Source organism: Pristis pectinata, chromosome 39 (assembly GCF_009764475.1).
Source record: "Pristis pectinata isolate sPriPec2 chromosome 39, sPriPec2.1.pri, whole genome shotgun sequence".
Taxonomy (NCBI): domain Eukaryota; kingdom Metazoa; phylum Chordata; class Chondrichthyes; order Rhinopristiformes; family Pristidae; genus Pristis; species Pristis pectinata.
In genome coordinates this window covers 9,768,763-9,794,253 of record NC_067442.1, presented here as the reverse complement: position 1 = coordinate 9,794,253, position 25,491 = coordinate 9,768,763, and positions in this window count along the sequence as shown.

Genomic DNA, 25,491 nt, shown 5'->3' with positions numbered 1-25,491 from the left:
AGTTGATAGTCAAACCCTGATCGAGCGACATATCGATATCTTCTCTTTCAAAGCTAACCCGAGAATTACTTTTTTTTCTCTCCCAAGTGTTATATTTTTAGTGCTCCTGAAGAAAACATCTGCAGTGCAGAGGCGGACGAGCCTTATCTTTTTCTTTTTCTGATGTATGAATATTACAACTTCGCAGAGTAATTGGCCCGCAACGGGATCGGAGAAGAGAATTGAAGGAGAGGTTTGAGCAACCTTAAAACACCATCGTTCAAGGCAAGGAGACAAAACCAACTGCTGAGTTCCGGTATTCGATAACCGGGCCATCCTCAGTCGACATCTGATGCTTCAACTCACACAAAGAACCACAGAGGACCTGACGTATTATTCTTCTGAAACGATGGAACATTGCTTGTCTTGCTGCAGTTCCAGGTCCATCGAAATTATGTCTCCATCCTGAAAAAATATGAGAATTGCACAACACCCAGTCATTATTCAGCCGTGATCCGACTACAGTGAGAAACGGCAGCCGCCATCATTAATGAGCTATAAAAAGAGATTCGGTATCTTGCATTTGCTATGAATAAATTAAAGCATTGTTGCAAATGGTCTTCCCAATAATATGGAGCTGTGTCGTTGAGCCATATCTCGGTCTTGCTCCTGAGCACAATTAGAGGCTGGGTCCCTGAATAATGCACAGAAGTGGGCAAACGCAAGAATCGAGAACAAAGGATATACTAATGCAACACGGGAAAGACTTAAGGGGGCTGCGAACCATACCACCGTGGGTTCGTGCCAGGAAACACATACCGAACAGATCTACCATATTGAAATGAAAAGTGAGAACAATAGATAAAGGAGATCCAGTGGATAAGAATTTTGTCATTGAAAGACATTGGGCAAAGTCACTTTTATCCATAAATTAAAGTATATCGGAATCTGGGAGAAAAATATTTGCATGGATTGAGAAATAGTTGACTGAAGGGCAACAGAGGGTATGATTTTTTTCCGGGTGATTGGTAATGGAAGAACGCAGGGATCGGGGATAATCACCAGTTATTCACAGTTTACATGAATGACATGGCTGAGTGAACGAGACAGAACATATGCAAGTAATACAGAGAACTGGTGTGTGTGTGTGTGTGTGTGTGTGTGTGTGTGTGTGTGTGTGTGTGTGTGTGTGTGTGTGTGTGTGTGTGTGTGTGTAAAAATCTTCCTGTAGCAGCAGAGGACTTGGGGGGGGGGGGTTTGTGTGTGGTTTCCGTATCCTGAACTGATTAATAATGTTCCAGCCGCGGAGGAAGAGCAACCAAAGGTTCCTGGGCTGATTTCTGGGATGTCAGGACTTATTCCTGAGAAACGATTGGGCCGGACGTGATAGATGAAAAAAGGGGAATTCTTAAAAATCCATAAAATTTAAACACTCCCTGACAGAGTAGAGACAAGGAGGATGTTCCCGGTGGGTCCAGAACCATGGGCTCAGAGGGAATGTGTTATTTACAATCAAGATCAGGATCGTGTTTTGTTTTCGCCTGGAAGGTGATGAAACTGTGCAGTTCCTTGTGGCAGGAAGTACGGGAGGCCATGCCATTAAATACAGTGAAGAAGAAATGTACTGCAGAGGTACACAAGTGACATGGAGAAGACGGGAGCGGGTTTGAAGAGAACAACCACTCTTGATCATGTTGAACGGTGCAGCAGGCTTAAGGGTCCGAGTGACGCACTGCCTCTCCTATTTTCTCTGGTTCTCTGTTCCTCAGCTCACATCCAAAGTTCAGATATTTTATGCAAGTTTGACCAACACTGATATGATTTAATGGGAAAGTTGTGTACATTAAGCCTGCAATTGATCGTATAACTGATGTGAATAACGAGTGTGAGAAGGAAAGTACCTTTATCGAACCAGGAGAAGGCTATAATCCGCAGAAAACGGTATTAAACGTTTTGTACAGCAGGAGCAACCATAATGGTACAGGGAGCAACAACACACAGTGATGGACCTCTTTAAACAACCAGGACTCCTACAATGTAACGGCAGTACACAGAAGGAAACAGGTTTCCACAACCGGAAGAAACCTGTTCCAACAGACATTGTAGGGTCATAGAGTGGCTCAGCTGAGAAACAGGCCGAGCAACCTTTCGTATCGTGCCGGCCATCAAGTACCTCTCAGCACAAAACCCATTTTCAGGATCTGACACGTAATTTATTCTGGCAGTTTGAAGTTTTCTTTTAAATATTTTTAAATGCAGAGAGAGAGAGAGAGAGAGAGAGAGAGAGAGAGAGAGAGAGAGAGAGAGAGAGAGAGACAGAGATTACTTTTGAAGGCAACGGCTATTGATTTGAGGAAATAACAGAAACGAAGTGCTGTTGGAGATGACGACTTCTGTATTGGCGAACTCCAGCTACTGGTCCGGGGCATTTAATACTGACCGTTTCCATTAGTTTATGATATGAAAGAACCACTGATGTTTTTTCCTCATTTCCTGACCACAGGTGGGAAGGCAAGTAGAAGGCAGAGATGCAGCGAAGGGATGTCGAGCGGCGAAGGGAATGAGCAGCATTTTGGTAACAGGAGAAGGATCCGGAACACATGTGGTTATTCACCGAAGGTAAGAATACACAGAAAACTGCGAGAGACCACAGAATGCGGCCGCATAAGTGATCTTTGCCGAGCCTACCGCCAAGACATCGGATGTTTACGTGCAGGCGCAATAAGTCACAATGAAAGCAAAAGCGATGTTGGGTTTCATTGTGAAGGAGATGAAGGGGAAAAAGTAAGACTGCCTTGCTACCAATACTCAGGAGCGGTTGAGTCCTCGCCTGGAGAACTGCGTAAAACTCCGATTTTGCTATTTAACGGGGGATATCCTTGCATTGTGGAGACCTCAAGGTGGGTTTACGAGCTCTATTTCTCCGAATCAAGCACATAGATCACTCAACGTTGCTATGCAAGTTCACAGCGTGGTTAAAAAGGCGTATGGTTCGCTGACCTTCATTAGCCGGGGGATTGTGTTCAAAAGCAAAGGGGTAATGTTGGAGTTTTATGAAGACTTTGGTTAGACCACGTCTGGGATATTGTGTTCAGTTCTGGTCGACCCATTATAGAAATGATGTGGAAGCTTTGGAGAGGGTGCAGAGGAGATTTGCAAGAATGCTGCATGAATTGGGGAACATCTCTTATGAGAAGAGACTGAGCAAGTTAGGCTTTTCTCCTTGAAGAGATGGAGGATGGGATGAGACCTGATCACGGTATATAAGACTAGGAGAGACATAGACAGAGTGGACAGCCTGCATCTTTTCCCCAGGGCGTTAATGTCCAATACTAGAAGTCACCCGTTTAAGGTGCCTGGTATGCCTGCCCGGGAGACGGTGGTAGGGGCTGATACGATCAGGTTATTTATGAGACTCGTAGACAGGCACATGGATAAAATAAAAAAAAGAGGGTTATAGGAGATGAAGTAGAGCGGGAGATACATTGAATGTGGATAATGGTTTTATAGGTCGGGACATTATCGTGGTCAGAAGGCCCGCCTTGTGCTGTAATGTTCTATGTTCTATGTTAAGAATTGGTTGCATTAAGGGGAGTGGTTGAAAAGTATGTGGCCGTTCTGCTTGATGTTCCGAAAAGATATAAGCTCTGACTGGGCTTGTCTGGATATTTTCTGAGAGGTTGCTTCTGCGTGGGGAAACAAGACAGGATGAGCATGCTTTTCGAATCGGAGGTCATCCATTTAAGATGGAAACGAGTAGGAATTTCTTCTCTCAGAACATCCTGGCAATTCAGAGCCAAGAGAGTTGTAGTGGCCAATGATTGTTTATAGTCAAGGCCGAGATAAAATTTAAGTCTGTGGCAGAATAAGGGTTCTGGGGAACAGGCAGAAATATGGATCTGACCAGAAACCTTATAATCTCTGATCATATTTAACGAAACTGATCTGATTGAGGTTTTTGGATTTGATCATTAAATCAATGTATAAGTATTTTTGAACACATTCTGTTCTGAACCAAAAAGAAAACTCGGAGGGTCAGGCAGCATCTGTGGAGAAAATGAATAGTCGATGTTTCGGGTGTCGTGGTTACCCGCAATAAATGGATGACCAGGAGAGGCAGAGGATTCCTCAAGAAGTTAAACTTTTATTTGCATAAAAAAGTTGTGACAGTCAGACACTTAGTTACCAGTCACCCTCTGACTACTGATCTCTCTGACCGCCCCCGAGCAAAGCTCACGTGCCTTTTTTTATACCCTTTTTCATAGCTCAATTGCATTGTTACAATCCATCATGTTCTCTCTTATCTTCACAGTTTCATCCTTCATAATTCGCCTCCTTTCACAGTTGTTTCCTGGCTCACCACCATTTGTCTTTTTCCGCAGTCATTTCCTGACTCAATCACAGAGCGCCCCAATTATTTATGGGCATTGGGAGTACTGGTACTAGGCTACAGAACTATCAGTTATAAAACAATACTAGGCTTATTCGCTACAAGGCTAACAGTTATAAAACATCACAGTATCTCTCCATTACTTATGAGTTCTAAGACTCGCTTGCACCTCGCTTATCAGTTATGAAAACTATCGGCTACAGAACTGCTACAAAATCATTAGTCGCACTAGCCCTAACGACCATTTGTTACACAATAGATCAACAGTGTCTTCCTGGGAATGAGCTAACCATCTGTTTAATGAGCTACACTAAATCAAAAGTGTCTCCCTGGGAACGGGCTAACTATTTCTTTAATGAGCTATATGTTTCCCGCACTAAGAGTTTCCCGCGCTCTAGCTGGAGAAGGAGGTCCAGCGACCATCTTAAGGAGGTCAACAGCCATCTTAAACACAGAGCAGACTATAAATAAAAAAAAAGTATAGCCTCTATTTTCTATATATTCTATACGGGTCGAAATCGTGCATCAGGATTCTGCCTTGCATTACCTCGTCACGACAACATTACCTGTCAAATGAATATTTAGTATTAACCAGGTTATTGGGAGCTATATACTGGAATTACTCCAACTATATCTACGTAGACTCCTCTTCTACCTCAGACGATCTTCATTAGCTCCGCTCCAAAGCCTGAATCCAACTTCCTTTTCATTTTCCCATCCCAGACTCAATCATCGACAACGGTTCCCGCTACATTTTACTTCCTGGCTCGATTTCCCTGCAATGTTGATTATTACCTTCAACGCATCTCTCCGACCAAATGCGCTGACCGGGTCAATGACCCTTGTCCCGCCGCTCAATGCAGAAGCAGAGCTGGAAATTTCAACCAGTCCTCTGAAACCACCACGTTATCTCTGGGTCCGGTCAGTAGTTTCTCTGCTTTCTTTTCTCTCTCTTGCAGTGGACTTGGTGACGATTTTGATCCTGTCCCGAGGAAAGTGCGATCTCGAAATGTGTCACTGGGGATCTGGTGACAAGGGAAATAGCATGCTCGTAATCACTGATCCCATATTGAGATGGACAGTTTCCATTTGTTTCTGGGACTCAGACATGCGCATTACTCCAGTTTTCAGTCTCACCAAATTCCTGCTTTTTGCACGCACTGTGATCTCTGTCTCTGACAGTCACCTTCACCTTTGATCGATTTGCGATCATTTGTTGTGACAAGCTGAAAAGCAAATATTGCACAGAGAGAACGGCGGCTGTGCTTTTCAACTTCTCAGTTCCTTGACCAACACCTGTATATATGGACTACCGCAAAGAATGTTCAGTACTGAGCTTTGGAAAGGCATCAAACACATAAATACGCTAAACGGAATATTAGATAAACAGAAAAAAAAGTGATATTGCTCTTTTGAGATCTGTTGTTTAATATTGCCTTTTCATTGGTTACTGTTATAAAGTACCAGGAACAGCCTGTCTACATCATTTTCATAGGAGGAGCAATTGAGTGAAATTAAACCATAATGTAAAAAGTTGTTTTCTTTTAATAATGTTCTGTAGTTAATTGCGGACTGAAAGCAAAAGGAACAACCTGTATGCTTCACTTTTTATAGGTGAAAAAAATCGGAGAAATTAGACCACAATAAAGAAATTTGCATGAGCAAATAATAGCAATTGCACTGACACGGATGGCATCTATTTTGAGAAGCTGAATTACCGAGATGTTTCGTGAAGTAACATAAACCATTCTGCAATAATATGTACACTCCTAAATATTTCCGTTCCACATAAAATATGATGCATTTTGAGCACTAATTAAAATGAAACAATACTTGAATTCTGGTAGCGTGTTGAAGAAAACTATTCACCGCGTGTCCATAAAGTAGGCATTGTAGGCTCTTGGGTTATCATGGATGACACTCTCCAAAACAAACTGCAATAACACAAGGTAATTGAAACAGGATTAGACAAGCAACTCCTCAAGTCTGCCCGGCCATTCAATATGTGATGCTTATCTATGCTGTCCTCAACTCTTCAGCAATCCCCAATTGTGTATCTTATCGACGGCCAAGATAGACTTCAGAAAGCATTTAGTCAATGTGCTGAAATATTCCTCAAGGGAAAGAGCCCAATTCTAGGATATGTTTTCAGAATGTCAAGAGTGCGGGATTATACTCCTGTGGCGCGGTGTGTAGTTCGCCACTGCAGTCACTGCACATGTGTTGTTTGTGCTTTTGTGAAACAAAAACACTGACCTATCTTCGAGTTCCGTTCCCAATTACCTTTCTGTTCATCGGTACATCAGACATCAATAAAGCCAACTTTTTTAACACAGAGGTGAAAATTAGTGTCGCCTGTAGACCTGCTACATAATCGGGTTACACAGAAGAAATTGGGGATTAATGTTAGAAAGGGATTATTTTAAAATCGCAAGGCAAGACAGCATCTTGCCAGATACCTTGAGAAAAGAATGCCCGTTTTGTTCTATTCGCCTTAATAATCCAGAGTCACCTGCAAATTCTGTCTCATCAGTTGGATATCCAACTCCAATTTTAACTATTTTGAATTTTTTACTTCGACTTCAAAGCGCATTTCACTTCACAGTGGAAGCAGATTATTATACTTACACTTTTAAAGTTTTCCTTATGTTTTACCTCTCTTCTGACCTTCTCTTCTCTCTGATCTCATTCATGATGCCCAGCATGTTTTTTTTCCCGAAAGTTAGAGTCCAGAAAGTGATCCCGCACTTGAACCAACCTCTATGCTTTATGTTCCATCAACCATTGGTAAATGGGAGCAGCTTCCCATCATCTACCCAGTCGAACCAACACACAATTTTGCACCTCTTGAAATCTGCTCTCATCCTGGTTTGTGCCAAAGAAAAACGACCATCTCTTCCCCAGTCTAAGGTTATACCCGGGATTCCTCATACCTGGACCCAATCCAATCTATACTCTTCTCAGGCCACCCAAATCGTTTACGACATTCATAAATCTGATTACGATGGAACACATTACACTATACTTGTTTCTTCAAAATTAAAAATATGTCTTTCAATTTACTTTCGTTTCAAGTTTCCATATTCTGTACTAATCAATTTCTCAATGCGCCTTTTACATGCAGAGTCATGGAGTTACACGGTACGGAAACAGGCCGTTCGGCCCACCTCACCCATGCCGACAAAGATACCGACCTGAGCTAGTCCCATTTTCCTGCGTATGGCCCAGATTCCTCTGAAACTTTCCCATTCATGTACCAATCCAAATATGTTTAAACGTTGTAAATGTACCAGATTCTAACACGTCCTCTGGCAGCTCGTTCAACATACAAAGAAACCTCTGTGTTTAAAAACTCCCCTCACCTTCCATTTATTTTTCTTCTCACTTTAAATCTATTCCCACTGGTTTTAGACTCTTCCACTCTGGCAAAAATAATGTGACCATTCACCCGATCTTCGACCATTACCCCGGTAGCACATTCCAGGGATCCACCACTTTTTCTACAAAGAAAACTCATTTAAATTTGTCACCTCTCACATTTAAACTCTGTTCTGCAGTCTTTGATCTTTCTACCCTGGAAAAAATACATTGAATACCTACCATATCTATTCCTGTTCTAATTTTATGAACTTCTTATCAAGTCGCCCCTCAGCCTCGGATGCTCCAAAGGAAATAATCCAAATTTGTCCATTATCTCCTTACAGCTAAGACTCTTTAATCCAGCACCATCCTGGCCAACCTCTTCTGCACCTTTTCCAAAGCGTCCACATCCTTCCTGTAATGGGGCAACCACGACTATACACATTATTCCAAATGTTTCCTTACCAAAGTTTCATGTAATTGTAATGTGACTTTCTTACTCTGATGATCAAAGCTCGATCGACGAAGGCAAACATACTATCTGCCTTCTTCACCAATGTTATGGTGGTAAATCGACATGTTACACTTCTCTGAGAACTTTCACGTATTCTGCTTCACATTTCCTCTCCTTTCTTTTGTCAATTCTGACACGTCCCCCAAACCGCAGGCTTACTTGCCTGTTGATATTGAATGAATCTTCTTCCTTCAATGTAATGCTAGATTTAAATTCTCCAGATCATCAAACCGAAGGCCAGACCGTATGCACTATCTGATCTTTTGTTTGCCTTAAAAAGGATTGATTCAGGAATCTACCAGAACCAATTCATGACTCAATCATTCATCATTTCGTTTGTTCACATAGGGTTTATACTGCACCAAATCACTATGGTTATACATATATTTCCGTATAGTAGTTACTATTGTGGAAAGACCGCCTCAGCTACCGGATTATCAATTAAATCGTACTGCTTACAAAATGTTGAACTGTAAATAACCTGTTATCGCAATGTACTGATCAAAATATTCTCAACTTATACTGTATGAAATTTCCTTCACATTTTACTTCCAGTTTATTTTCCACTCACTGGGGACATGATGTTTCTGCATCCTTTCTTGCATTCACATAATTTTTTTGATATGTACTGCGACCTGCATTCTGGCCGGTGTTTGACGGCGTGTTGGCCGCTGCCACCAGTGTTCTCTGCAACTTATTCTTTCTCAGATGCAAACAGACTGGTTCTACTTCTTGAGATTTCCCTCTCTAAGATCAGTTTTACCTTGTGTAAATCAGAGGAGAGAGAGAGATAGAAGGTACACAGGAAGACAGAGAGAGAGAGAGAGAGAGAGAGAGCGATTGAATCATGTCAACGTCTGCCACAACCAAGGAAAGACACCTTGACTACCCTTGTGAACTATCCCACTGTACCGAGAACAGAATTGATAAGCATGTCTCAGAACATACATCCTTTGCAGAAATGCAGACAGACACACAGTTATTCATACCACCAGGCGGCTAAATGATTAACGGAATAATGAAAGCCGGGGAAATATGAAGAAGTGAAAGAAACAAGTATAGGTAAGGCAAGCAATGGACATATGGCAATCCAACTGGCCGCAAAATCAAAACAATATTTCGGACGTTGCAAATAAATATATTGAAAAAGTACCTCATAACTGCGGAGCTTTACCATTGCAGAAGTAGGCGCCAAGTTAAGAACTCAGAGAACAAGTATCTCCAGCGGGTAATATCCAAATACCCGTTGGGGGAGGGTGGAGATTGTGAAAATAAATTCAAGGGTTTTGTAAATACGTAACAGTCGCATAACAAAGGAGTTGATGAGTTTTATTTGCAACGACGCAAAAGTAGTGCAACTGAAGAATTACTGAGCTTTCTTTGCAACTCTATAATACTGGTGTAACTTTTGAGTTATTGAGTTTTGTTTGAAATTATGTAATGAATCTTTGTTAGGAAAAGGCACTGTTCCGTAAGGTTTACTGGGTGCTGCACTCTGATTGAACACACCCGCAATCATACTTCGTGCGTTGCGACCCTCCGTGTCGTTGCTGCTCGTGTGTGTCTGTGTGTGTGTGTGCATGCTTGTCTGTGTCTGTCTGTCTGTGTGTTTGCGTGTGTGTACGTGTGTGTCTGTGTGTGGGTCTGTGTACGGATGTGTGTGTATGTGTATTTCTGTGTATGTGTTCGTCTATCTGTGTCTGTGTGTGTGTGTGCATGTGTGCATGTGTGCGTGTGCGTGTGTGTGTGTGTGTGTGTGTGTGTGTGTTTTCCTGACTGTCTGTTTGTCTGTCTGTGAGTACTTGTGTGAAAAATGCTCCGTTTGCACCAGTATACAACTCCACTGCTGGCCGGCCACATAAACATCAGGAGAATAAAAATCACCCGAATTCCGGTGAGTGACAAAAGCAAAGTCTCAGGCTTTTGCATTGAATTCACATCATTGAATTACTTTCTTAAATATACGTGACGGAATCTATTTCACTGTCTTTGTATTTTAGTTACATGTTCTGATTCCTGCTTCTCAAATGCTAACAGTTTAAAGCGTGTCGGGGTAAACACACTGAAATTATTTGAATTGACTTCTGAGTTTCCATTCAGATTAGTTTATTTCCATGTACGCCAGGTATAATGAAATTCCTTGCTGGTGTGAAGCATATATATTTTTTTGATTTCACGTTATTCACTGCTACATCCGTTCAGCCTTTTCTCTCTTCTTCTGCGAGTCCGTAAGTTCTTCGTCGACTCCCTTTCACGCATCGCTCTCGGTTTGCTCAGCTCGTGGAAACTCAACTGGACAATAAACGCCCACATAGACATGGATTCTATCGATTTACCTCTCTTTACATCGCTGATGAACTCGAGGGCTTCGGTTCGGAGGACTTCGGAGCAGCTAAGTTTTTTTCTCTTTAACACTTTATTAGGGTTTTAAGTGTAAGGGTTAGTTTTTCTTAAGGTTTTTATAACTTGCTTTTTTAAGTGTTTTAAAAGTTTTTTCTAACTAGTCGAGTGAGGGCTGGACTGAGCAGGCGCGGCGCGGGCAGCTTAAAAAAGCAAACAGCCTACAAAGCGGGCAGCGTCGGAGTGGGCAGCTGTGTGAGAGGCAGCAGAGTGGTCGGGCTTTGGCTCAAGGGGTTTCGGCGTGAAGGGTCAAGGAGGGTAAGTAGCTGAGAAGTAGGTAAAGGTAAGTTTTACCGGTTGTCTATTATAGATTTGTAAGTGGTATTCACTAGGGGGAAAAAAGGTATTCAGATGGAGGACATGGTCATATGCTGCAGCTGCTTGATGTGAGAAACCGTGGAACTTGCTGCGGTTAACGATGGCCACGTCTGCAGTAAGTGCTTGAGGCTGGACGAACTTCGGCTCAGAGTTGATGAGCTGGAGTCGCAGCTACAAACACTGCACAGCATAAGGGAGGGAGAGAGTTAAGTAGGCACGGTCCATCAGGAGGCAGTCACCTCCTTACAGCAGCTACATCAGAGGTTCAGGATGCAGATAGAATGGTGATTGTCAGGGGAGGGAAGAGGAAGAAGAAGTCAGGCAGGCAGACAGAGCAGTGAACCCCGGAGGCTGTTCTCTTCAGTAACAGGTTTTTCGCCTTGGAGGCTGTTGAGCGGGATGACCTGCAGGGGCCTAGCTGCAGTAACCAGGTCTCTGGCATTGGGACTGCTACTGCTGCTCAGAAGGGAAGGGTGGGAAAGAGACATGCGGTAGTGATAGGAGACTCAATAGTCAGGGGAACAGATAGGAGGTTCTGTGGCAGTGAGCATGAATCCCGGATGGTTTGTTGTCTCCCAGGTGCCAGGGTCCGGGATGTCACTGATCGGATCCACAGGATTCTTGAGCGAGAGGGAGAGCAGCCAGAAGTTATGGTCCATGTTGGCACCAATGACATAGGTAGGAAAGGGGATGAGGTCCTAAAGAGCGAGTTCAGGGAGCTAGGCAGAAGACTGAGGCACAGGACCTCAAGGGTAGCAATCTCGGGATTGCTGCCGGTGCCGTGCGATAGTGAAGACAGGAACAGGAGGAGGTGGCAGATAAATGCGTGGCTGAGCATTTGGTTCAGGAGGGAGGGTTTTAGATTACTGGATCATTGGGATCGCTTCTCGGGAAGATGGGACCTGTACAGAGAGTACGGGTTACACCCGAACCAGAAAAGGGCCAATATCCTTGCCCCTAGGTTTGCTAGGGTGGTTCGGGAGGGTTTCAACTAGTTTGTGAGGGGTAAGGTAACCGGAGGAGTAGGTCAGAGGAAGAAGGGGATGGGGAAAAGTTAGATCAAACAGGTAGAGAGGCTTTGGGGAAGGATAAGCAGAATACAGACTATAAAAGTAGTAAGGTAGATGGACTGAAGTGCGTTTACTTAAATGCACGAAGAGTCACAAATAAGGGAGATGAACTGAGGGCTTAGATAAGTATGGGCGACTATGATATTGTGGCTATAACTGAGACGTGGCTGACGTCAGGGCAGGAGTGGATATTGAATATTCCTGGTTTTCTGTGTTTTAACAGGGGTAGGGAAGGGGTGAGAAGAGGAGGAGGGGTGGCGATACTGGTCAGGGACACTATTACGGCTGTGGAAAAGATGGATGTTGTAGAAGGATCATCTCTCTAGGCCGTGTGGGTGGAACACGAAAGGAGCCGTTATTCTACTAGGAGTATTCTATAGGCCCCCCGGTAGCGGTAGAGATATAGAGGAGCAGATTGGCAGGCAGTGTTTGGAGAGAAGCAAAAATAACAGGGTTGTTATAATGGGAGACTTCAACTTCCAAAATATAGACTGGAACCTGCTTAGTGCCAAAAGGTTTAGATGGGACGAAATTTGTAAATGTGTCCAGGAGGGATTCCTGACGCAGTATGTCGACAAGTCAACTAGGAGGGAATGCCATGCTCTATCTAGTTTTAGGAAATGAACCGGGACAGATGAAGGTCTGTTGGTGTGTGAGCATTTGGGGGACAGTGACCATTGTTCCATAACCTTTAAAATTGTCATGGACAGGGACAGGTGCAGAGTGGACCAGAAGATATTTAATTGGGTAAGGGCGAAATATGAGGGCTATAAGGAGAGAACTTGGATTGTAAAATTGGGATGTCCTTTTTGAAGGGAAATGTCCCATGAAGATGTGGTCGATGCTCATGATTTGTGCAGTATGTTAGGGATAAATATGTCCCGGCGAGGCAGAGAAGTGAATGGCAGGGTGAAGGAACCGTGGGTGACGAGAGAGGTGGGAACCACTGGTTAGGGGAGAAGAAGGTAGCATACATAAGGTATAAGCAGCAAGGTTCAGACAGGGCCCGTGAGGACTATAGAGTAGCAAGGAAGTAACTTAAGAAAGGCCTGAGGAGAGCTAGAAGGGAACATGAAAAAGGCGTTGGCTAGTAGGGTTAAGAGAAATCCCAAGGCCTTTTTCACGTACGTGAAGGGTAGGAGGATGGCTAGGTTAAAGGTATGTCCGATTAAAGACAAAGGTGGGAGAAGTTCTCAATGAATACTTCTCTTCGGTATTCACCAAGGAGAGGGGTTTTGATGACGCGGGAAGGGAGTGCTGGTAAGGGTAATGTTCTCGAGGTTGTAGATATCAAGAGAGAGGATGTGTTGAAGTTGTTAAATAATATCAAGACAGATAAATCTCCGGGGACTGAAGGGATTTTCCCCAGGCTGCTTCGAGAGGCGAGGGGAGGATATTGTTGAACAGCTGGTAGGGATCTTTGAGTCCTCGTTGTCCACGGGGATGGTGACGGAGGATTGGAGGGTGGCGAATGTTGTCCCCTTGTTCAGAAAAGGTAGTTGGGATAGTACAGGGAATTACAGACCGGTGAGTCTCACGTCTGTGGTGGGTAAGCTGTTAGAAAGGATTCTAAGGGATAGGATCTATGAACAGTCAGATAATCATGGACTGATTAAGGACAGCCAACATGGCTTTGTGAAGGGAAGGTCTTGCCTCACAAGCCTGATAGAGTTCTTTGAGGAGGTGACGAGGAAGATTGATGAGAGTAGTGCGGTGGAAAGTGGTCTATAATGGATTTTAGTAAGGCGTTTGATGAGGTTCCTCATGGTAGGCTTCTTCAGAAGGTCAGAGACCAAGGGATGCAGGGAAGCTTGGCTGTGTGGATAAGGAATTGGCTTGTCTGTAGAAAGCAGAGGGTTGTGGTGGAAGGAGTGCCCTCGGATTGGAGGGCAGTGACTATGTTGTCCCACAGGGATTGGGTTCTGGGACCTCTACTTTTTGTGACATTTATAGATGACTTAGATGAGGGGGTAGAAGGGCTGGGTTCGTAAGTTTGCGGACGACACTAAGATCGGCGGTAGTGTGGATAGTGTGGAGGCTGTCGGAGTTACAGAGGGATATTGATAGGATGCAGAGCTGGGCTGACAAGTGGCAGATGGAGTTAAATCCGGAGAAGTGTGAGGTGGTACACTTTGGAAGGACAAACTCCAGGGCAGAGTACAGGGTAAATGGCAAGGTACTTGCAGTGTAGGAGGAGTAGAGGGATCTGGGGGGTTCATATTCATAGTTCACTGGAAAGTTGCCTCACAGTGTATAGGGCAGTTACGAAGGCCTATGGGATGTTAGCTTTCGTAAATCGTGGGATTGAGTTTAAGAGCCGCGAAGGCGATGATGCAGCTTTACAACACTCTAGTTAGACCACGCTTAGAGTACTGTGTTAAGTTCTGGTCGCCGCATTATAGGAAGGATGTGGAGACGTTGGAGAGGGTGCAGAGAAGAGATTTACCAGGATGCTGCCTGGATTAGAGTGTATGTAATATGGGGAAAGGCTTAAGGTGCTAGGGCTTTATTCACTGGAAAGGAGGAGGATGAGAGGAGACGATAGAGGTATATAAAATATTGCGAGGGATAGATAGAGTAGACAGTCACCGCGTCCTCTCCAGGGCATCAATGCTCAAGACGAGAGGGCATGGCTTTAAGGTTATGGGTGGGAGATTCAGGGGAGATGTCAGTGGGAGGTTTTTCACCCAGAGAGTGGTTGGTGCATGGAATGCGCTGCCTGGAGTGTTGGTGGAGGCAGATACATTGGACAGGTTCAAGAGTTTGTTGGATAGATTATATGGAGGAATGTGAGATAGAGGGATATGCGGGAGGAAAAGGTTAGGTACTGTGAGGGTGGTTTGATGGACGGCACAACATGGTGGGGCCGAAGGACCTGTTTTGTTGCTGTATGGTTCTATTGTTATATGGAACTCTTGACCTCACAATCCACCTCGTTATGACCTTATATCGTATTGCTTACCTGCGCTTTACTTTCTCTCTGGTTGTGATACTTTACTCTGCAATCTGTATTACATGTTCTGTAATACAGAATACATGTAGCAATACATGTAGCACCTTGTACTACCCCAGTGCACCGTGTAATGAATTGATCTATATAAACGGTATACAAGACAAGTTTTTCACCGTACTTTGGTACAAGTGACAATAATAAACCAATTCCAATTCGTACAAAAGGCGGGCAGAGCATCAACAGGACGCTTGAGGATACAATGAAAATCTTCCAGTGAGTCATGGCAACAGAGGACAGAACTGGACGTACTGGATATTCCAGTATAGCAGCATTGCAGCAGGACACAGAGTGAAGAGAGTTTTCCAAACCATGGAAACCGCATTTTGCGGTAGTTTTGTTCATCCATCTCGAGACAATTTCAAAACAATGACACAACGTGAGTACGTTGCAATCTAAGAAGTCCTGCCCGGTTAAAACTGAATCCAATGGTCAGTATGAATCTTGGCAAAAAATAGATTGGAGTCTTCAGCTTCAGGACATATTGTCTGACGGAGGCGGAACGCCATTGAGCGTACGTCTGAAACAAAAGGACACTCACACCATCTCTTACGAATGTAACTGCCTGGTGATCGGTTCAACGTAATTCAGCGAACGGAGAGTGCAGCAGGGAAGAAACACAACTGCAAATGGAACTCACAACTAGCTCCGGACCCAACGGTACTTTCGATAATAAATGCGCTGTCAGTTTTGTGGGTACGAGATGAAGATCGCCCAGGATTTGAAACTACTTATCATACCAGCGATTATATGGGAAGCTGTAAATCCAATGTTTACTTCCCGTTGCTAAATCTTATTTATATCCAAAGCCGTTGGCGTCTTTAGCGAAACACACACGCCCCCACCCGGTCGTGGTGAAAAGGTTGTGTTGGATGAACTATATTTGCAAAGGCACGCAAAAGGGCCCAGCCAAATTGAGAGATGGTCACCTATTGATCGCTTGGCGCCAAGTTTGCAGTCACAGTCAACAGACTGAATATTTTCCCTAAGTTTAGCAATACAACTGGTAGCGTTGGAATGTCCTCAGATAGAGTATCACACGGAAGATAATCCAAAGGTTTATGTTCTCTTTAGCTTTAAAATCTTGTTGTATGCTGTGTAAGCTGAGTTGCCTATCAAGTACATCATATTATTTTATAGTAAGGATTATTTCTGGAAGGTGCTTTTCCATATTAGAAATATTTAATTTATCTGGACAAGGTCAACGCAGGTTGTATTTGCATTCCATGCCAGCTTTAACCACCACAGTGTGCACGTCTTTTGCGATGTGAGAGGAAATCGGAGGAATGAAATGCATGCAATTACAGGGAGGAGGCAATCTCTATGCAGACTCTACTGGAGGTTCGGATCGAGACCGGGCCGCTGGAGTTGTGAGGCTACAGCTCTACCATTTGCGCCATTTTGCTGCATTCATGCGCCTGTCTCCACTAACCATTCAGGAGAAACACAGTGAAACGTTCAAGGTCGAATGTGCATCAGACTGGCAAATGAGAAAACGAACTTTTGTGTTGCCCACAAGGTGGGGAAGAGATGAAGAGGACAAAAGGAACTTCTCTGATAGATTGAGACCCGGCACAAACTGTCAATGTCCTCGGTTATTACATCCAATAACTCAGTCAAGTTCGCCAAATATAAATGATTTTAAATCATTAATTATATAATACCAAATAATTTTGATACACTTTATTGTCCTTAGAGAAACTAAATTCAAGTATAGAGCTGTCTGCATGTTCAAAGTGTTCTTTTGGCTTTAAATACAACTAAATTTTATTTGAGATTTGTTAAAATATGTCAATGACCACTAACTACTGTGATATTAGTCTGACTTAAATATAATTGCCTACGCTAGGCCCTCACATGAAAACATTCCAATCTGTCTGTCACAACCTCGCTCAACAAGGGTAGAGAAAAGTTTGTGGTTGTCCCCCCTCATAGCCAGAGAGGAAGCTGATTCTACTATATTCAGCATGAAAAAATCGGATTACTAACATGATTATTCAATATGTTAATCATTGTCTTCAATCAGTGGGCTGCTCACTTAAGTTAACCGTTTTCTATCTATGTCTTCATTCTCTTAGAAGTGCACTTGGCTTGCGCAAATACCAATACCTCAGTTACTGCTGGATGCAATGTATTTTCTCTGCTGCATGACAGTAGTCATCTTACAGCCTCCACTGAAAGAAAGATTCGGGTAAGGCAATCTGGGTAACCAGTTGATTCATATAATTACTCTGAAAATAAGAATGGCGCAAACAACTTGGCAAATATATTTGAAAGCGTAGTGGATATAACATTCTGTTAACTGCAGTGCAGAGTTCTACGCTCAGGTGCATTACATTCCGATTATATACCACATAATATAACACATTATATCGTGGGCCAAATGGTCAGTTCCTGTGCTGTACTGTTCTGTGCTCGATACTCATTTGACCTTGCATGGACGCAGATATCGATGTTGAATCGCCCTTGGAACGAGTTAAAAAATCTTTCATATCGCATGTAACTTGCTCTGGATCAGAGAAATAAACGGGTGGGATCAGTTGTGGAACTAATGAAAAATGTTTATTCCATCCGCATATTTGTACAGGGGATCGTTCTCTGACGGTATTTTGAAAAATAACGGATCAATTAACCTGGGAAGAAAGTGGTTGAATTAGGGTCTGACCCTGGGCTTGTGAGGCTTCTTGACATCCTGTTGGAAGAGTGAAAAACTCTGTGGAAATTCACTATTAGAGAGAACAGTAGATTGTTTGCACTTTCGCAACTTTGTAACAGTGTGCAGAAGGAACAGAACATTGAAGCAATGCATCCACCAGAGATGGACATGCCTGACGCTGCCTCTGTTCACACTACATTTGAACTATTTGTAACATGCCAGCACAAATTTGGAACAGAAGCCGTGCATTCAGCACCTCGAAACTGTTCCGCCATTCCCAATGTACTCGGCCGTCTCTACTGCCAGGGTGAAGCCCAAAGCAAACCAGAGGAACAGCAACGCATATTCCGCCTGTGTAGTCTGCAAACCGATGGTATGAATATTGATTTTTCCAATTTTACGTAACCTGTCGCTCCTGTGTTACTTTCACTCTCTCCTTCCGATCCACCTCCCATCCTCCCATTTTTCTTTTCTCATATCGCACCCGTCAACCACCATCCCTCGTTTTCCTTCCCCTCTCCCTCTTGGTGCCATGCACCAGCCACACACACATTTGACCCAGCGGAACCTCTCCACCATCTGGTTTCATCTGCCTATCATCTCTCACAAATTCCAGATCTGGTAGCATTCGTGCTGCCCATATCACCTCCCTCGCTGTCTCCATCTCCACACTTCCCTTGCCCCATCCTGGCTTCATCTGTGTCTGCCTCCACCTAAGACCCACCTGTCTGTGTCTCCCAACTCTATTTATCACCTTCGCCGACGTGTCTTCATCTGTCCGTCATCCTTCACCCTTCCTCAGTCCATCGCCAACTGACTTCTGCCTCGCAATTCCCACTCACTGGTATTTTACAGGATATCTTCTGTCGCCACATCGTCCTGATGCAGAGCTTCATGCAAAACGTCAGAGATTCATTTCCTCCCACAGATACTGGTAGAACCGCTGAGTTACTTCAGCAGATTGCGTGTTTCTCCAGCTTGCAGCTTTTTCAGGCTCCTGTGTCGCCGCATTCCAGTCCATTGTGGTAAACTTCGACCTCTTTGCTTATCATGAATTTACGTACCTCTGTCTTAAAACAATTTAACCACTCTGCTTTCATCAGCCATTGGAGAAGAAGGGACGAAAGATTCTCGACCCTTTCAAAGCAATTAAAGTCATCTCGTCTTTGTCTTAAATATACAACCAATTTGATAAAAAATAACTTCTTTGTATACAGCCTACAGCGCACCAGTATCATTCTTTAAATAGGAAAATCACGAGGACAGTCATCTCACGTATTGCAAAACCATGGCGGCCCACCTTGTGTATCCTGTTTTCTTGCAACAAATAATACAGTTATATTAAATATGAGACCGCCAAAAATCTTCTGCGGCTCAGAGCTATGCAACTTCTCACATTAAGATAAAATACACAATCTTCATTTTCTTCTTCCAACATTGACAACTTCATGGTTCCCTCATCTTATATTCCATTTGCCAAACCTTTGTCCACAAGGAATATATCTATGTCCATTTGCAGCCTCCTGAGGTCCTCTTCACCATTTACTTACTGAGCTATATTCGTGTCACGAACCAGTTAACCAGATACAAGTTCGGTGTCTTCATTCGTGTCATTTTATTGACATGATATCACTGCTGAAGTTGCTATTTGTAGGAGATTCTGACAGTGGCCTGGATTTCCCTGTCTTATCATAATTTTAGATGTGAGATCACAACGGTTGAGCCACAATGTGATTAAATGGTGGAGCAGGCTTGAAGAGGCGGTGAGTCCCTTCAACACCTAATACTAATGTCCTTATGAGATATTCATCAAAACAATTTGGAATATAAATCAAGTAAATACGGATCAGCTGACGCATCCTGGGTAGAGGGGAAACTGAAGAAACAGAATTAACAGTCATTTTGATCGATAATAGAGAACACAGAGTTTCAACAGACAAACGAGATAGTTGTTTCTTTATTTTGAGAAATGACGTTGATGTGGTTGATATAGACTCCCCAAAGGAGTTTAATGAGGTTCTGATTAATGGCTTTTCATATTGATTGAACCCAATGAATTAAATGGGGACAAGTTTGAGGAACCAGAGGAGAATGCAGAAAGGTTGTTATAGCCCGTTTTTGGTAGGGTCGTGTCTGTTATTTACCAGGAAGTCAAATAGTATATTGGCAGGTAATTCGCTCCAAAGAGGATGCGCCAGTCATTGAGAATCAAATTTACACGATTCCTCCTGTAGCCTAGTTTTGCTGTTCCGCACTTGCCCATCAAGTACCACTCCAACCATATCCTCGGTTTGGTCACTCGTGTACACAAAAGGAGGCAATTTTCAGTTGCTGATTAACCTACACTCCTGAACTTCGTTGGGATGTGGGTGGAAGGCAGAACACGCGGAGGAAATCCATGCGGTCAAAGCGAGAACATGAACACCAGAGACAGCACAGGAGACGAGGATTGAACGCGAGTTGCTAGAGCTGTGAGGTATCCGCTCAAGCAGCTGCATCAGAGTCACATCCAATGAATTTCCTTACACGAGCTCAGAGAGACCTCAGAAACAGCAGCAAATGCGCGTTCGAGACTGAAGCGATCAGTCAATAATATCATGATCCGATCAAATTCCCGTTGTCTACCCAGACCCTCTCGCCTTCTGCTGTGACTACGTCATCTGCCAGTCTCTATCATTGAATATATTCAGTGAGTCCGTCTTCTTAGGTCTCTGAGGGAAGGGAATCCCAGAAACATTCACCCCTTCAAAGAGGAAAATACCCCCGATCTCTATTGTAACCTGGACGATCACATTCTGAACCTCTTCTCCATATTTACAGCATAACCGCTTCAGCATTTATGGATGTCAAACCCTGACGGAGTCTTACATATCTTAATAAAAGGTATCTCTCATTATTCTATCTCCTACAGATGGGCATGTGAGAGGGAATAACTTGCAGGATCATAGAGACGCAAAGAAGGAAATAAAAATCGACAATATTGTTGATTGATTCTTCCTCTGGCAGTTGTCATGGGCTCAGTGGGCAGAATGTCCTCGTGTTTGGTGGTTGTAATTACGTGTCACCTCAACCTATTCAACCTTTCTTCACTCGTGAAACCTTTTGTCCGAGGAATTAGGCGAGTTTATCTTCTCTCCAATGCAAGCTAATGCGTCTTAAAATATGGAGACCAACCTGGCCGTATTAACCCAGTAATCTTCCAGAGACTCTGAAAAGGGTGCAGAAGAGGTTTACCAGAATGCTGCCTGCATTAGAGGGTTAGGCATTTCAGGGAAGGTTGGGCAAACTTGGGTTGTTATCCGCAGATCGTCGTATGCTTAGGGGAAACCTGATAGAGGATTTTACAATTATAACAGGCATGGATAGGGTAGACAGTGGGAATCATTTCCTCAGGGTAGAAACGTCAGATACCACAGGGCGTGCTTTTTAGATTGTGGAATGTAGTTAAGCGGCGACGGGAGGGACAGGTTTTTAACGCAAAGAGTTGCAGGTGCCTGGAATGGATCACGAGGTGTAGAAGTGGAAGCAGGCAGTTCGGTGCTGTTTAAGAGGCTTATAGATAGATACATGAATTTGAAGGGAATGGAAGGATATGGGTGATACACAGGAAGATCATGTTCAGTGTAAATTGGCATCAAGATCGGCACAAGATCGTGGGTCGAATATCATGTCCAGCTCTAATCTTCTATGTTCCATGCTCCATAATCACCAATGTCCTTGAGGAAAACATCCCTCTCAGATGTCCGTTAAATGTCTCACCTTCCTCCTCAAACCTATGCCACCCAACTCCAGAATTGCTGTCCCTCCATAATCCTTTCCATTCTTTTTTTATTGGACATACACTAGGAACATCGGATCCCTTTGTCCGGTAACAAGAAAACACATTTTGCGTCTCTATTTTTCCATCCGAAGTAGGTAACTTCATGTTTTCCCACAGGACACTCCATCTCCGACATACCTGCCTCCCACAAAAAAACTATTAACCTCCCCTTTCAGGCTCTTTATGTTATTTTCACAACATGCCCGTTCACCTATCTTTGGATTCATGGAACAATACTTCACGGAAGAAGGCCTTTCGGCCCAGCTATTCCATGCCGACAAAAATGCTCATCTAAGCTAGTCCATTTTTACGCATTTGGCACCTATTCCTCCAAACCTTTTCCTGTCCACGTGCAGTCCAAGTATGCTTTAAATGTTGTTATTGTAATTGCCTCAACCATTTCCTCTGGCTGCTCCTTCCATAACCGCACCGCAGTCGACATGAAGAATTGCCCATCGGGTTCCATTTAAATCTTCCCCCCTCACGTTAAACCTATGCCCTCTCGAAATTAGGTCCCTATCCCTCGGATTAAGACTGTGTGTATTTGGCCCAAACTCTACGCTCTTATGTTGCACGATTAGCTTTTCACTGACAATTGATTACTCCTGGAATTCAAGTTCATTACATCTATTTGGTTGCATCAAGAAAATAAACGTTTTTACTCATTTTCCATTTCATAAAATATTACTGACTTTGCAAAATCTTGCAACGTTTTATGTTTCTAGATGTTCTACTGCTGCCTCCTTCATACTCCTTTGCAGGGATTTCACGATAACAGATCTTTGATCAATTGGTTTCCGTATTTCCCTCTTTCCATCTGCCAGACTTACCCTGTTTTCCGGCTCTCTCCTTTATTTAACCGTGCGGTTCCATTTCCTGCCAGGGTCTCTCGGGAATCTAGAGATTCTTGATAGTTTCCAACTAAAGCATCCATCGTCTCTGCAATCACTTCCAGTGAGACCTTAAGCATGCAGACCATGAGATCCGAGCGAATTGTCGGCTCTATACACAGAGGTTTCCCTCTAATTTTCTTCAAGGATAGGGATGGTTTAAATTCCTGTCTTTCCATATTCTATTGATTATATGCATTTATTCTAATGGTTTTATTACCTTCTCTTATGGAGTAACAAATCAAAATATTCGTTTATGATCTCTGCCATTTCTCTATTCTTCATTATTTACTGGAATCGCAGAATCTTAGAACTCTACACCACTGAACCAATCCCTTTCAGTCCACCTCATGATACTGACCATGATGCTTACTTACGCTCACCGGTTTCCCTTCACTGGGGTCATATGTATCTACGACAGTTCAATCTAAGTGGCGGTTCAAACGTACTTTAAACGTTGTTCCTCATTTATCTCCTCTGGTAGCTCGTTCCAGATAATCATTACTTCCTGTGTGGAAAATCTTGCCCCTCACCTCTCTCCTTAAGCCTGTACCTTCTATTCCAAACTTCTCTGGTAAAACAATTCCGACTATCTCTGCTCTCTGTCCACCTCATAATGTTATAAACCTCAACACAGACACCATTCAACCTCCTCGATTCCAGAGAAAATAAATCCAACATCTCCTTATAATTACTGTCCTCCGTTCCAGATGAACATTCTAGTGAATCTCCTCTGCAATCTCCCTGTTCTTCTCACATCCTTCCTGTACTGTTGCGACCAGCAGAGTAAACGCTACTTCAAGTTTCGGAGAACCATTGCTTTTTATCCAGCAGCAACATCACGTCCTAACGCTAAACCCAATTCTTCTGCCTCTGATTCAAGCAAACCAAATTCATTTTTCACTACCTTATCCGCCTGTGTCGTCGCTTACAGCGAGCTATGGACTTTCCCCCAGATGTCCATCTGAACATAACGCCTCGTAATATTCCTGAAATTTACTTCATGTGATCTCCTATAACTTGACTTCCCAAATTACATTACTTCACGCTTATCTGAACTGAATTCGCCAGTCTATTCCCATAAAGGACCAATATTTACCTGAACCACTCACGTCCTTTGATACATATCAACAGATGCACTTACTCTTTTTATACCAACAGCTACTTTACTCGCATGCTTTGCATTCTCAGAGTCTTCGTCATCCTTTGCGGTTTTCTTACAAAAGTATCCCTTTGTTTCCACATATCCTCGCAAACCGCAGGCCTTTCCCTTAACGTCCATAACGTCTTTACTGCTTTCCATATCACGGATGGCGAAGCTTTCTCTTAGCGCCTCTCACTACTATGGGAATCAATATTTGCAGATAGTTACAAGATATCTCCTGAAATATCTGCCACTGTTTATCAATCTTCTTATTCCATAATCTGTTCCCCAACCCATTTTACTGGTCTATTCACACACAATAGTAATTTCCATTTATTTAGTTCAGGACAATAACTTAAAACTAATTTTACATGGACCTAAATTTATGATGTGTATTTCACTAAGTAGATAAAATGTCACATATATTATGTGACATGTTTTCTGTGCAGATAAGACGTTACGTAACATCTGATGGAAGGCTTGAACTGATGTTGAATTTGAAGATGACAGCAACAGTGTTCAAGGAGATTTAGATAGACTGGTGAATTGGTGGATTAACTCCGAAAGATCATTGTCTGAGATTTACCGTCAAAAGGAGTAGCAGAGGAAAACTCATAAGATTCATAAATAAACAAAGAAAATTATTGAAGGCCAACAGCTTGTTAAGCAGCATCTATAGAGGCAAAGGGATGGTCAACCTTTCGAGTCGAGTCTCCGCATCAGGACTGAAAGCGTAAAAGGAAAATAATCAGCATACAGAGGTGAAATGGAGGGGTGATGAAGAGGCTGTCAGCAGATAGATGGAACTTGGTGACGACGGGAGATGATGGGCAGATGGAGCCAAGTGAGGGAATGGAGTGGGATACTGAAGACAAGGCCTGCCAGGTGATTGGTAGAGATAGATAAGAACGGAGGAAATAAAAAAAAATTGGCAGATGGGGATAGGTGGAGGAAGGTGGGTGTTGGTAGATACCGGCATTTTAAGCTCCAGTGATATCTCAAAGCAATGACTTCCAGGGTTCCGGGGAGAAGGAGTAGAAATTAGAATCGTTGGATGATGAGGACATTACGCTTTGTAAAGACCCCTTTCTCTGTTGTGACTATTCTGGAATGTTGAAATCAGTGAGTTGTTTGTCAGATCCTGTCACCTCGGCCGAGTGAGGGTGACCCGAGAATCACCGTGCTGCCAATGATATTGGTTGTGACGATTAGTGGAAGCAATTACGATAATGATGCTTAACAGTCTCTTAGATAGGTACATGCATGTGAAGAGAAAGGAGGGATATAAGAGAATATATCTCTATCAGTCACATGTACATGGAAACACACGGTGAATGCATCTTTTGCGTAAAGTGTTCTGGGGCAGCCCGCAAGTGTCGCCACGCTTCCAGAGCCAACATACCATGCCCACAACTCTTAACTCGTACGTATTTGGAATGTGGGAGGGTCCGGAACACCCGGAGGAAACCCACACAGACACTGGGGATATGTACACATCTTTACAGACAGTGGCCTGAATTGAACCCCGGTCGGTGGCGCTGTAATAGCATTACCCGAACCGGTACACTATCGTGCCTGCCCCCGAAACTGCATTGTGTAGGCAGAAGTGATTAGTTTAGATATGCATTTACTTACGAATTTAATTATTACGGCGCAAAAACGTGGGCCGAAGGGACTGTTCCTGTGCTGTACTCTACCATGTTCTCTATTCTATAATGAGCACTATTTCGTTCCATTGTAAATTTGTGGAGAGCGAAAATTGGCTAGAGCTTTAAACTGGCCTCCCACGAACCGTGGGGTGTGGAGAGGGTGTTGCAGGTTACACAGTGGCTGAAGTGAGTGTCTGGGACGTTACGTGCATGGCATCTGCAACACTCAGTGATTTAAGAGATGTTTCATTTTTTCCCCTGAACAACAAAAAATCTTGTGGAGGAACTTGG